This window comes from Phymastichus coffea, unplaced genomic scaffold (assembly GCF_024137745.1).
Source record: "Phymastichus coffea isolate CEN01 unplaced genomic scaffold, Cenicafe_Pcof_1.1 PCOF00083, whole genome shotgun sequence".
In the NCBI taxonomy this organism is placed as follows: Eukaryota; Metazoa; Arthropoda; class Insecta; order Hymenoptera; family Eulophidae; genus Phymastichus; species Phymastichus coffea.
In genome coordinates this window covers 295,568-308,033 of record NW_026706894.1, presented here as the reverse complement: position 1 = coordinate 308,033, position 12,466 = coordinate 295,568, and positions in this window count along the sequence as shown.

Here is a 12,466-nt window from a genome sequence, read left to right as displayed (position 1 = left end):
CCTTCTTTGTCTTTCCCTCTCTCGCTCGAGATTCACATCTTTTCGGGTAAAATACCGCAAGTTGTCGGAGAGCCCTGATCGCGAATGACTGACTTTTTCTTTCTCTCTTTTCTCTTTCTTCCTGCCGAATTAGAAATTGACCGTCACGGCTCTTATATCGATTATTCAGCTTCGAGCTGACGCGTCAAATTTTTCGTTGGGCCTCTTTGCCCGGAGATCAATATCGCGTCCTTTTGCAAGAAAGATCCATACCCGCAAGCTTCGAAGCGACTTTTACTTATCAGCGAGATGCATAAATATCGAAAAACTGCATGATCTGACGCGCGAGTACGCTCCAAATTGCCATGCGATCGTTCGTCCGTTACTTGCAGTCCGCAAAAAACAAAAGACACTTATGTACGCATATTTCCATTCATTGGGGGGCGTTTCCCCTTCGCAAAGAGTCATCCGCGTCGGCTTGCCATTCAGTCCTTATGCGCATTCCATCGAGCCGAACGAATTTACCGAAGCTCGAGGCAGCATAGGTGTACAAAATAATTGGCACGTTTCATTAATCATTATCAAACGGTACAACTTACCGTGCAATGGCTGCATCCTTTTGTTTCTATGATGAATAATCGTGGAAAATAACCGATTTCCGGCTTACGTAAATTCAACCTTAAAATCCAGAAAACGCCCCCCCCCCCCCCCTCAAAAAAAACCCAAGACGTTCAAGGAAAAAAAAGTATAGAAGCATATCGTCAACCTGCTCATCCGGCTGTTTTCCAACCGATCCTCTCTCCACACGCGTACATCCCCTCACGAGCCCCTTGGCAGCACTTGCGGAGGGTCATTAAATCCATAGCCACATGCACTTGCCGTCCAGGAAGACGCACCTGACGCTCGCTCGCTCTCTCTCTCTCTTTCTCCTCGAAATCGACGGTTGAAACGGCCAAAGGGGACTCTCCTCTCTCCTCATCATCATCACCATCATCATCGGAATCGATCGGCGGCGGCGGCGGCGCGCAGGTGATCACTTCCTTCCTCCGCGCATAGACAAAACAAGCCGACACGGAGAGGCAGCACATATCTCCCGTGTACGCGTGTTATTTGTCTCTCTCTCTTTTTCTCGAGGCAAACGGCGCAACGTCGGTGGATCCTCAGGTGCGGGATGCACCTGCCGGCCAATGAAACGCACGAGCACCTGTTGACCGTTGCGACGCAACCGCCGCCGCCACCGCCACCGACGATTTTCGCCTAACCGCCCTTTTTTCGAGAAAGAGCGAGCGAGCGAGAGAGAGAGAGAGAGTGAGAGAGCGAGGGAGAGGGAGAAAAAGCGACAGGCGTAGCTGGCTGCTGCTTTTCCGTTATACACGGCAATGTTCGCACTATGGGGGTGAAGCTTTGAGTTACGAGCGCCGAGGGACTGATGGAGATTAGACCTCGGGACGACAGACTGTCTCCGCGCGCCGACAAACGGCGATCGAAAGGATTTTTACTCTCGTTTTTCAGGCTCTCCGACAGTCACAAAGCCGAACTGGCCGCGGAGTGTTGCAGGGGCCCTCGCGGGCCCAAGATTCGGGCTAATAGTTCGTGGAATTCGGCGGGCCGTCGGCGCGCGAGAGCAAGCGTTCCGTTGCCGCATCGGCGCGCGCGCGCGAGTGCTCGATCGAGTCGGACAGTAGTTTCCTTTCACGATCTGGCCTCTCGATAAACGCAGTGCACCGGCGTGCTGTGCAGATGGTGCAGCGCGCATCGAGAAGTCGAGGAGGGAGCGCGGCATCGGCGCAGACGGCAATGGAGTCGCGCCGGTGCGGATGAACCGCCGAAATAAGAAACGGGCGAGCCGCGCGGATAATAAGAGCGAGCGGCACGCGCGGAGCATCCCCCACTGCCCCGCGACAAGCGGACAAAGGAGGCAAAAAAGAAGCGAGCGTACGCGAGCAGGAGGTGAGTGCGAGCGCGCGCGCTCGTTAATTAGCCGCCAATTGCTCGCTCTCTCTCTCTCTCTCTCGCGTGCATCCGATTCGGCGGCCGCTGGCCCTCTTGGCCTCCTCCTCCTCCTCCTCCTCCTCCTCCTCCTTCGTTTCAGAGAAGCGCTGGCGGCGGCAGCTGAGCCCCGCACGCGCCAATTTCGCGAGAGAGCCCCCTGCGCAGCAGGTGCGCCGCAGGTGATTCCTCCTCCCGCCCCGATCGGAGCCCATCTCTGCCAGCAAGGAAAACTTCTCGAGAGCTACGCCGCGGCGCGCACGCGAGTGACAGATGACGCCGCGCGACTTGTTTTTTTTTTTTTTTTTTTCGTTTGCTCGTCAGAGGAAGCGACTGCTGGCTAATTGTCGACAGCCGCGCGATCAGCGCCGCTGAAACGCGACTTCGAGGATGCTCGTGGTTGTTCTTGTTCGCGGCGTTGCTTCGCGGCCCGAGCAGACATTTTTCCGCCGCCGCGGCCGCACCGACGTTAGCGCGAGAGAAGGAAGGCGACGATGTCGCATTCGCTCGATAAAGCCAAACGTACAACCTCCCCCCCGACGAAGAACTCGCGCAGTTGTTTGCACGACGGAGGTGAACGAGAGCGGACGCACACGAAAATACAGTCGTCCAAGGCGATCGCAAGGTATCGAGCGGGCGTACGCGATGTTTGAAAAACAAACAGGCTGCTAACCGAGGAGAACGTATCGAACGGCCCAAGAGAAACAGCGAAGTTGATCTAGGCCAGACGATAGGCGATCGCTCGCCTACGCGAGCGAACGAAAGAAAAGAAGAGATCTCCCGACGAACGGCGCGCGCGCACCTGTTCCGTCTGCAGGCTGCCTCGACTTGGTCGCGCGCGCGTTACGGAGTAGGAGAGAAAAAACGTAATCGCCTCGCGGGCTCGGGAGAGCGGCGCGGCGGTTGCCGAAAGCGACGAGCCGCGTCCGTCTGCGGGAAAGCGCTCGCGTCCGCCCGACAAGCCGATCGTCGACGGCGCGCGTGGCGCCAAGCTCGCCAAGATCGAGGGAAGCGCAAGCTGCGGGCAGAACGCGAGAGAGGCGCGGCAGCTGATCCGTCGACAGAGCGCAGGTGGATGCGCGCGCGAAAGGTGCGCGCGCGCCACCAGCCAACCGCCGCCCGGCAGCCTCCGACACTCCAAGATTTATCGCCGGAGAAATCCAGCGTCCAGGAGCCGGCGATTGAGTCGTCAGTTTTCCGAGAGCAAGGAATCGCGGCGATCGGCAGCGTGGACGTTGCCTGGCAAACGCTTTGATCCTCGTAGTTAAATTGACCTACATTCGCCATTTCGCTAAAAGCACATTTCGATATTGTCGCATCTCCGTGTAGAGATAGAGACGGAGAGACCTGTCTCGATAATGTTTGATGTATTATTTTTTCGATAAGAAGCGAGGAAAGAATAAATAAAGTGGCCGATAAGCTTGGCTTAAACAAGACTTTCACGTTGAAACGGTGAAGAAAGCAGCTAACCGACTAGGGATTCGCTGCTAATTGCCCTGCAATTACGAAGAAAAAAGGAATATGCAGATCGATCGATAATTTCGGAGCAGATCGCCGGGTGGTTCTGTTTTTTTCTCTCTTTGTCTCTCGAAAAAAACAGACCTCACGCGAGACGCGAAGCGCAGCGTCCGATCTGCTCGAAGCGAAAAGTAGGAAGGACAAGAACACACGCAGCCGGGGAGCGCGGGGTCCTTTGTGCGCGGCGCGCCGGACATTAATTAACGCGACCGCAGGGACGCGCGGCGCGCAGTCTCGGAGCGATAAGCGCGCCGCCACAAAGCCTGTAACAGATAACGGCTGGAGCGAAGGAAGAGGCAGGCAGGGCCAGATGCCGGTAGCCAGCCGTCGCTATCGACGTATGTCACCCGTGCGCTCTTGGGGACAGCAGCACGAGCAGATGCTCCCTCTCGATCCTTTGCCCGAGCTTTCCAGTCCGAGTCAGCCGAACGCGTGCGCCGCTCGATGAGCCAGATACGAATACGAGCGTACGAGCGGCGGCTAGCCACGGGGCTCCGGGTTATCAGCTTCGCATCGGGGAAAGATCTCACGTTCCGGCTCATAAGTCAGGCTATCAACGGTCGGCCCGCGGAATACGCTCGGCGTATATTGATTACGGAAGTGGCGGCGGCGGCACCCCCTCGTGAACGCGCCTCCGGCTAATTTGATTACGAGCGGAGAAAGCAGCGCGCGACGCAGGCCCGGCGTATTCCCATGGTCAGAGAGGAGAGAGGAGAGAGGAGAGAGGAGAGAGGAGAGAGCGAGAGCGCCCGCAGGTATTAAAAAGACTCGCGGGGGCTTCTCGCCTGGCTAAACCGTTCCCAGCGCGTCTTGAGTCTTTCCGTTATCCCCGCTTCCCATGGACAAGCGCCGTGCACTTCCTCCAGAGGCGAAGGAGGCGCTCGCGCAGATGGTGGCCCTATTAGCGCGCGTAACGTCCGCGCGCTTCCTCGTATACCTTCTTTTTTCACGCTCCACGGATCGTCCTCGACCCCCCGATAAACGTGCGCGCACTTGCCTCTTCGACCTGCTCCTTTTCCTCGTCGCCCCCGATCGCTGCAGCTACATTCCTTCCCCTGGCGCCACACTGCCCTTCTCTCCCGCTCGCCTCACCGCTCAGATCTCGGATTTAGATGAGTTGGCTGCTTTTCCTCTGTTCGCTGTCCGGCCAGCGGGTGACTTAATGGGAGCATTGTTCGCGGACAGGCCGTGTACCTAAGTCGCGCCTTTTAAACGCCGGGGCCCGATTGATGTTTTGCGCCACGCTCTCGGCGCGTAATCGCACAACTTGTTGGGCGATTTCTTTCTTTTTCCCGGGCGCCAACTGTGTACGCGCCAATTTCCCTCTCTTTCGCTACGAATCTGACAACGTTCTCCGACGACTATGAAAAATGAAGCGGGCTACCTGTGTCATTAAACTTTTTTCTTCTCTTTTAAGGGGGAGGCACTTTTTCCTCATAATTACCTTAATGCCAGTGCAATCATGGTTGAGAGACGAGCTCTCGTGCCAAATTAAAAGATGAGCTCCGAGCGCGAGGATTCAATTCGTTCTCCGCGTCATAATTCTAGCTTTTTACGTGAAAATTAAGCCGGCCAATGATCAAACAGACGAAGAACGAGATAAAAGGGAGAGCAAAGAAACGAAGAAAAAAAGAAAAAAAAAAACAAGTCGGTCGCGTTCCGCGAAATTCCAAAATTGCGTTTCGGCTTCACGCGAGAACTCCTTTGCGCGCGCGTTATTGCAAAGTTCAACGCACAACGCTGATAACAAACGGGCGCCTTTTTTTTTCCTTTGCTCTTCGCGCGAAAGGCGATTTAATGCACTGGAAGGATCACGCGCTACGATTCGCATGAACGGCGACGCGGCTCTAAACGCGAAGAAAGAGAAGGCATCTCCGTTGCGGCATCTCTCAATAGGGCGGCACATCGGAAAGAGAGAGAGAGAGAGAGAGAGAGAGAGAGAAGGTCAGTGAGAGCGCGAAAGAAAAGATATGATCTGCGACGGCGAGCGCGTTGGGGGGGGGGGGGGGGGCTAGGGGGAGAAGAAGAGCTGTGAATGCTCGGGCGGCTCCCGTCTTGAGCGTGACTCCAGCAAAAGTACGGCCCGCAAAAGTGTTCGTAGGTGTGCCGCCGCCTTTGGCTTTCGGCCCTTTTGAGAGATGCCAGGCCAAATAAAAAAGTGGAAGAGAGAGAGACTGACGCAGAAAGAAAGAGCAGGATTTCTTTTGAGATATTTTTTAATTGGTCGCTAAGTGTTTTGCGCGGCGCGCTGTTAGGGTTTCGTTGTTTCGTAGCCCATGGGGGATTCCACCTTCCAGCGTAGCTTTCTTCCGCGCGCGCGCGCGACGAGCAGGTGCATTTGCATTTGGAGGTTTTGGAGGAAAGGTTTGCGCGCACGCTGGGCTGTCGTGAAAATGGCGCTCGAAAGAAAGGAAACGATCGGACAAAGCGCCGCGGATTGGCGCGAGAGCGGGAAGGGAGAAGCGAAAGACGTTTGTTTTGATCGGCGATACTTGTACGAACGTCAGCCTAGAGCGCTACCGGCTGCGGGGCACGCGGGGCACACGCACACCACAGCGAACGAAGAAGAATCGGCGTGGAGGAAGCGAGATAGGGGGGTCGTCTCCGGGCTACGCGGAGAGCGAGAGAGAAAAGATCAGGGGGCCCATAACGCGAGCGCGCGCGCACACGCAGAGGAGCGAGAGAAGAGAGCGAAGGGGGTTGCGGCTGCATTGTGCGAGTCGCACCGAGAGAGGAGCCGACGAAAGGATGAATGGGCGTATATAACCCGGCCTCTTTTGTCGCTCGATACACGGGCTTCTTGCCGCGCCACACGTACGCGAACCAGTGACCTCGATTGCCGCCCGAATGCCGGCGCTTTAAAGCGCGCCCACGCACGATCGTCGCGAGCCGCGGATAAGGGACGCGACCTGCTTGCCGAGGCCGCGCGACTTGGGCGCGATCCCGGTAAACAACAGCCACTCGAGTCCTCGCTTTTCCCGCGGCTCTCCCCTCGACTCTTCCCTCGGCTCCAAAAACTCCCACACTCGCGGCAGCTACCTGCTGAATATTCGCCGCCCCCTTGGCCGCTTTTTTATTTCGGCCCAGACGGCCAGGTAAACGCGAGCAGAACAACGCAGGCGCCGAACCCATAAAACTGCCCTGCAAACCGCAGCGGAGATCGCGTGTGCGAGCGAGCACAGAAAATCAGGACGGAGGAGAGAGATTTGGAGTGGCTGCTGCTGCTGCTGCTGGTCGGGCTCCAGCTGGCCGTAGAGGGAGAGGAGGGAGAGAGAGAGATAAGTAGGCGCGACGCCCCCAGCAGCGCGACTGGTGCACTCAGCCCGAGCCGTCTCACGCTCCTCTACTCCCCTTGCTCGCGATGGTTTTTGCGCAACCCGTTCCCTCTCGCTTTCGCTAATTGAATGATCGTCGGGTGTAATTGCGGGCCATTCGCGCGAGGCGCTCTTGCCGCCGCGCAGTCGAGATGCCATCTCTCCGTTCTCCCCAGCCGGGCCGACTGCACGCGCGCGCCCGACGCCGTGGCTCGATTTTCCGTCGTGCCCGGAGGGGAGCGCGTCGTCGTCGTGGCGCGACAAAGAGCGCAAGAAAGAAAGAAAGAAAGAAAGGAAGAAAGGAAAAGGTCGATTAGGTCCCTTATCGTATGCCGTACACGCGGGCAGCACGCAAGCGGGGTGTCGCGCTCGGCTCTGGAAACTGCGCTCCACAGAGAGAGCCACCAGGTAAGATCCGAGAGCGCGCGTACGTGTGTGCGAAAGAGCGAGGCTCGAATGGGGTCCCCCACCACTCGGCCGCCTCCCGGGGCCCCGCGAGAGACCCACACACATACGCGCGCCAGCGGCGGCGGCGGCGGCTGCCCTCCGAGCACACAAGAGAGAAGACCGAGAAAAAAGGACGAAAGGGAGGGAGCCTCGAAGAAAGAGAGAGAGAGAGAGAGAGAGAGAGAGAGAGAGAAGCACCTTTCGTGCTGCTTTGCTGCTTTGCTGCTTTGGTGTAGGCCGTGGCTCCGCGCTCTCAGTTCAGAGCCGTCCTTCGTCGCGAGCGCGTCTCGCACGCACCTTTACGCCGCTCGACCCGGTGCCGCCGTATGCCCACGGCTCGAGGAAAACACGTGCGCCAAGGACGTACACGCGGCCAAGTGCACCCACGACGCGACGATCGCGTGGCCGCGCCGGCTCTGCGCCGACCGACCCATTGGTGAGTTTACGCACATTCGCATAACCAGTTCTGCACTTTTGCCCGGCCTATTACGCGTCCACGGGGCCCCCCAGCGGTCAGTCCAGCGGTCGGTGTAATAGCGCCGGACCCCCCACCTGACGATGCTGGTCCAGCAGCATCGGCCTCGTTTGGCATTCGCGCGACCGCAGCCGGTGAGACGTCAAGTGCCGCACTTGTCGCGGCAGGTGAGCACCGCGCGCTCCTCTTATCGGCGCCGGCCGCTAAGCCGATAAGCGACCCGGCGACGGCGGATCTTCCGCTCGCGCTCCTTTGTCCTGGGCAGAGCACGCGCTCCGCTTATCCGCGGCGCGCCGCTCTGGAAGGAAGCTCGGAGCGCCAGCGCGTGTCCCCTCGTTCGAGTCGTCTTGCTGTTGCTGCCGCCGCCGCCACCACGCATGAAAAGGGCCCCGCGTGAAAGGCGCGCTCTTCCCCCTCGTTTCTCTCGCCGGCGGATTTTCCTTTTTCCCTGTTCGCAGCAGCCGACTCAACGTCCGTGGGGGGGATGGGATTATCCTAGGTATGGGCTCCGCTCGGCGCTCGGTTGCGCAAAAATCTCCAGGTGTGCAGCCCTGCGGCCCGACTCACGCGGCTTGGGACGTGGGAGTCTTTCTTCTGCCGCTTCCTTCCCTCGGCGCAGGATGCTCGACGCGCGCTTTCACGCTACTGGGGTCCTACAAGCTCTTTTTCCCTTGGTCTCTCGTTTTGTCCTTCGGGGGGTCCTACCTAACAAAGATCCTCGTAAGCTTTGGAAATGTGTTTTTTTTCCGCTCTCTCTCTCTATCCTGCTGCTACACTAGCCGCGGGGACGCGCCATACCGCCATTCAACGCTTCCCGATTCTCCGCCGAGAGAGAGAGAGAGAGAGAGACCAAGAGAGACGACCGCATTGTGCGCTGGAAATCATTGCGCGACTTTGTACGGCGATCGCGCGCGTCCCGATCGGTCGTTCGCGCGCACGAAAAGGAGAGGCCGGGCGCGTCGCGCATGCAAATATCGAGCAGCTGCAGCGCGACCGGCGCGGCATCTCGGGCGCCGGCAGCCCGCGCCTCTTCCGCGAACGTTGAAACAGTCCGTCCGCCGGCCGGCCGGCTCGGGCCGCCGGGAACTCGCCGCGAACTCGTCCCCATTTGCACTTTTCGGTTGGGCCGCTCGCCCGTCGCCCGTCGCCCGTTGCCCGATTCCCACACATCGCTCGAGAGCGGATCCATCTCGCCGCCATCTCGCGCCCAATCTTCGGACAATGGCTCGCGATAAAAAGTCGGTATCAGCCGCGCCAGCGAACGGGACGAAGTGTCCCATAGGCGGGAAACCGGTATCCAGCGGCAGGACCGTTGCACGCGTGCGGTTCGAAAAGCGCAAGCCCTAGTCGGAGTTTCTGGCCTAGGCGAGAGAGCGAGACGGAGAGACAGGTTCCCACCCCGAGAAACAATCGCCATTTGCATATTTTCGGCCCGTGCGCGCACAGGGGATGGTCCCACGTGGGAATATCGCTTTTTTCCTCGCGGACGCCAGATCGAGCTTTAACGCTCCCCGTGCAGAGAGAGAGAGAGAGAGAGAGAGAGAGAGCGCGAGGCGATCTGGGGGACACTGGCAATTGCGCGTCTCGCTGTATTTTCGTCACGGACGCGTGGCTGCGTCGCTTGGAAACCCAGATAACGCGCGTCACCGCCGCAATGGAGTGCTTACGTAAGAGGTTAAAAGACGCTCGCGATAAGGCTATTTCGATGAAATTTTGGCAAAGTCAATAGAGCGAGACGCGCGATCCTGCTGTTTGCTCTGTCGGCGCGCACCACTCTGGTCGTCTGCGCGAACTGCTCGGCGATAGCTTTCCTTCTCTTCTCCGCTCGGAGGAAGAAAAGTCGATTTTTCGCTCGAAAAGACGCAAAGCGCTAAAATATTACGAATGGGGGAGGGTCACACGGGTTACGTTATTCGAAGCCCGGAGATCGGTAAAAAAATCGATGCGCCAAACGCGCGGAGACAGGCAGGCGCGTTGTCCGTTAGCGAAAACAAAGCGAAACGCCGTCGTTTGGCCGTTGTCACGCAAATCGTCCGACACACAGCAGCCAGTCGAAAAATAATCGTGATCGTTGAAAAGCCAGCTCGGTCGATTAGTCACAAGTCTGCTTGTTCCGCGTAAAGTCCTTGGCGGGACGCGCCGAACGTCCGTCAAGCCGATTTCCCTCTTCTGGGTAACAGAGTAGCAGCAGCGGCAGCAGCAGCGGCAGCAACAACAGCAGCAGCAGCAGCAGCCCGGAGGGACGAATGCCTCGTCTGTGGGGGGTTTTTCGGAAAACAAGGTTCTGGACCACCACCGCGATGAGAACGAGCGCAGCCGGAGGTCGGCGTCAAAAAGCGGACGACTGCCTACACGGAAACAATGTACCGTATCGGCGGGCAGCTCTCTATCACTTTCTCTCTTCTCGCTTGAAAGAGAAAAGAAAACGAAAAGGCACGTCGGCGGCGGTGCGGTAGCCGAGCGCGCCCGGGATATTAATTAATTGGCGCGCGGACAATTAGGAGGCCGCGAGTGACAAGGTGGATCGGCGCTCTGCCGGCGGCTCGGCTGCGCGCGCAAAAAGGACGGCGGGGAGAAGGAGACCGGCGCGCCGTGCACGACTTCGTGTGTGGTCCCTCGAGCGGAGGTGTCGCGCTTGGTGTGTGGTATCCTAAACTGTTTTAAAGCAGACCGGGCGCAGGTGTCGCTGGCCTGCGCTCGCTCGCACAATGCTCCTCGGCTGCCGCTGCCGCCGCCGCCGCCGCTCGCTGCTCGCTCTTTTTGCGCCCGATGCCCTTTCTCGGTTTTTTCGCGCGAAATTAGGGGATTCGACGGTACCCCGGAGGCAACGCTCGATCCGGGAATCGGGGAAGGGGACGCGCCGATGCTCGCTCGCTGCTGCGCCGATCCGACCCACGGCAATTTTATTAGGCCATGAGAATTTCGCTCGCGCAGCTTTGTCCCTTTTTGCGCACGGCTGCCGAGGTGTGATTAGAATTCCGGACTTTTGACGAATGCAAAAGTGCGACCGACGAGACAAATCCGCTGCTTCAAAGAAACATGTTTCGCTTCGTCCAATCTATTTTTTCGCTCTCGTTTCCGCGTATTCGGAGCTTGCGAAATCTTTATTACGAATAGGAGCGTGTATCGGCGAGCCGGTTCGAAAAAACGACCAGACTGAGTTTGGAGCTTCCAGAACGCTACGTACCTACTCCGAATCGACTCGCGCGCTGTAACGTCGCTGCAGCCGATCGGTAACTATCGTAATTTCGGCGCTGCGTGCGCGACTCCTGGAACGTCCGTTGGCAGTCGGCCACTGAAATGGATCGGACGGAGAACGAAGATGCCGATCGTCTGCATTGGCGGAGCGACGGCAGGAGGCATCGAGGTGTGCGTGAAAAGAAAATCAAACAACTCCAGCCGCGTTTGAGGAAGCGCAATACGCATACCCGCGTCATCGTCGTGCATAGAGAGAGAGAGAGAGAGAGGGGCTCTCCACTCCTCCCACGTACGACGTACACGCGAGCGCACGAGGAGCGACGTGGGAGGTCGGTGCTCTTTCACGGCGCGGCTCGCCTGCAGCACGAGCAGCGTCCGGCCGGCGCGGCGGCGGCGGCGACGCGTATCGTTTGTCAGAGCCGGGGTCCCGCGCCTTCTCCGGCAGAAAATCCCGGCGAAAATCTCGGGTGCGCCTTCGAAAAAGGCAGCGCGCTCGGCGCAGCCCCCCGCGGCCGGCCGCAGCCGGCTCTCCCGCTGCGATACGGTAGCTAATATTACTCGCTGGCTGCGGGGGGGCGCGCGCGTGAGAATGCTCTCGCGCGGATCCGCGCGTTTTTCATCCGAAACCGCGTCCCCGCTAGCGGCGATCTAGCCTTGGAAGGATGCACGGCGGCCTACCTGCTCTCGCGCGGCGAAACATCAAACGAGTCTCGCGGTCTCGCGGGGGACTGCGCGCGCGCGCTCTCGTGTTTATTCCGTGGGAGCTGCAGCTTGACATCTGGCCGCTCTCGCGCGACCGGACCCACACTCAATTGGAGCGATTCCGATAATTAACAGCCTCGTAAACGCCTTTGCCTCTCTGCCTAATTTATGTGGGAGAGAGGGACCGGGGCAAGCGTTCTCTCGTTCCTTTTTTACACGAGCGGAGCAACACGTGCAAGCCACCAGCGGATTCGGCCCTGCGAGAGACCCACCGAGAGCTTCATTAGCTTCGAGACGCGGGACGCGTGAGAAACTCCCAGCGCGACGGCCATCCTTCTGTTTTTTCCATTGTTCGCCGCGATCCTCGCTCCCCGGTCCAGTTCCGAGGAGAGCGAAAGTCGAGCTTGCGGCGGTCACTCGTCTCCTCCGGCGCAGCGCCCAGGGTACGAAAGCGATGCTCGCCGGTAAATGTAATATCGGGCCGGCAAAACGAGCGCGAAAACAATTTCTGGCGAAAGGCTCGCAAACGCGCCTCGAGAGATAGAGAAGATCGGCCTAATTCCCCGATAGGAAAAATCAATCGCGACAGAGGCGCAGCCCGGAATTCGGAAAAATGCGGAGGTTTTGCCGGCGATCCGTCGAGAGAGAGAGAGAGAGAGAGAGAGAAAACAAGTTCCTCCTGGCATGCCTCTGCCGACGGTCGGGCGCTTGTTTACCGCGGCGCGGCTTATCGCGTCTCGCCGTCGTATACGGCAAGATCGAAAGTCGCTCGTAAAAACCCTGCGAGAGAGAGAGAGAGAGAGAGGAAGAGGCCCCCCTCGAGGCGTGCCGCGATATCGCTAGC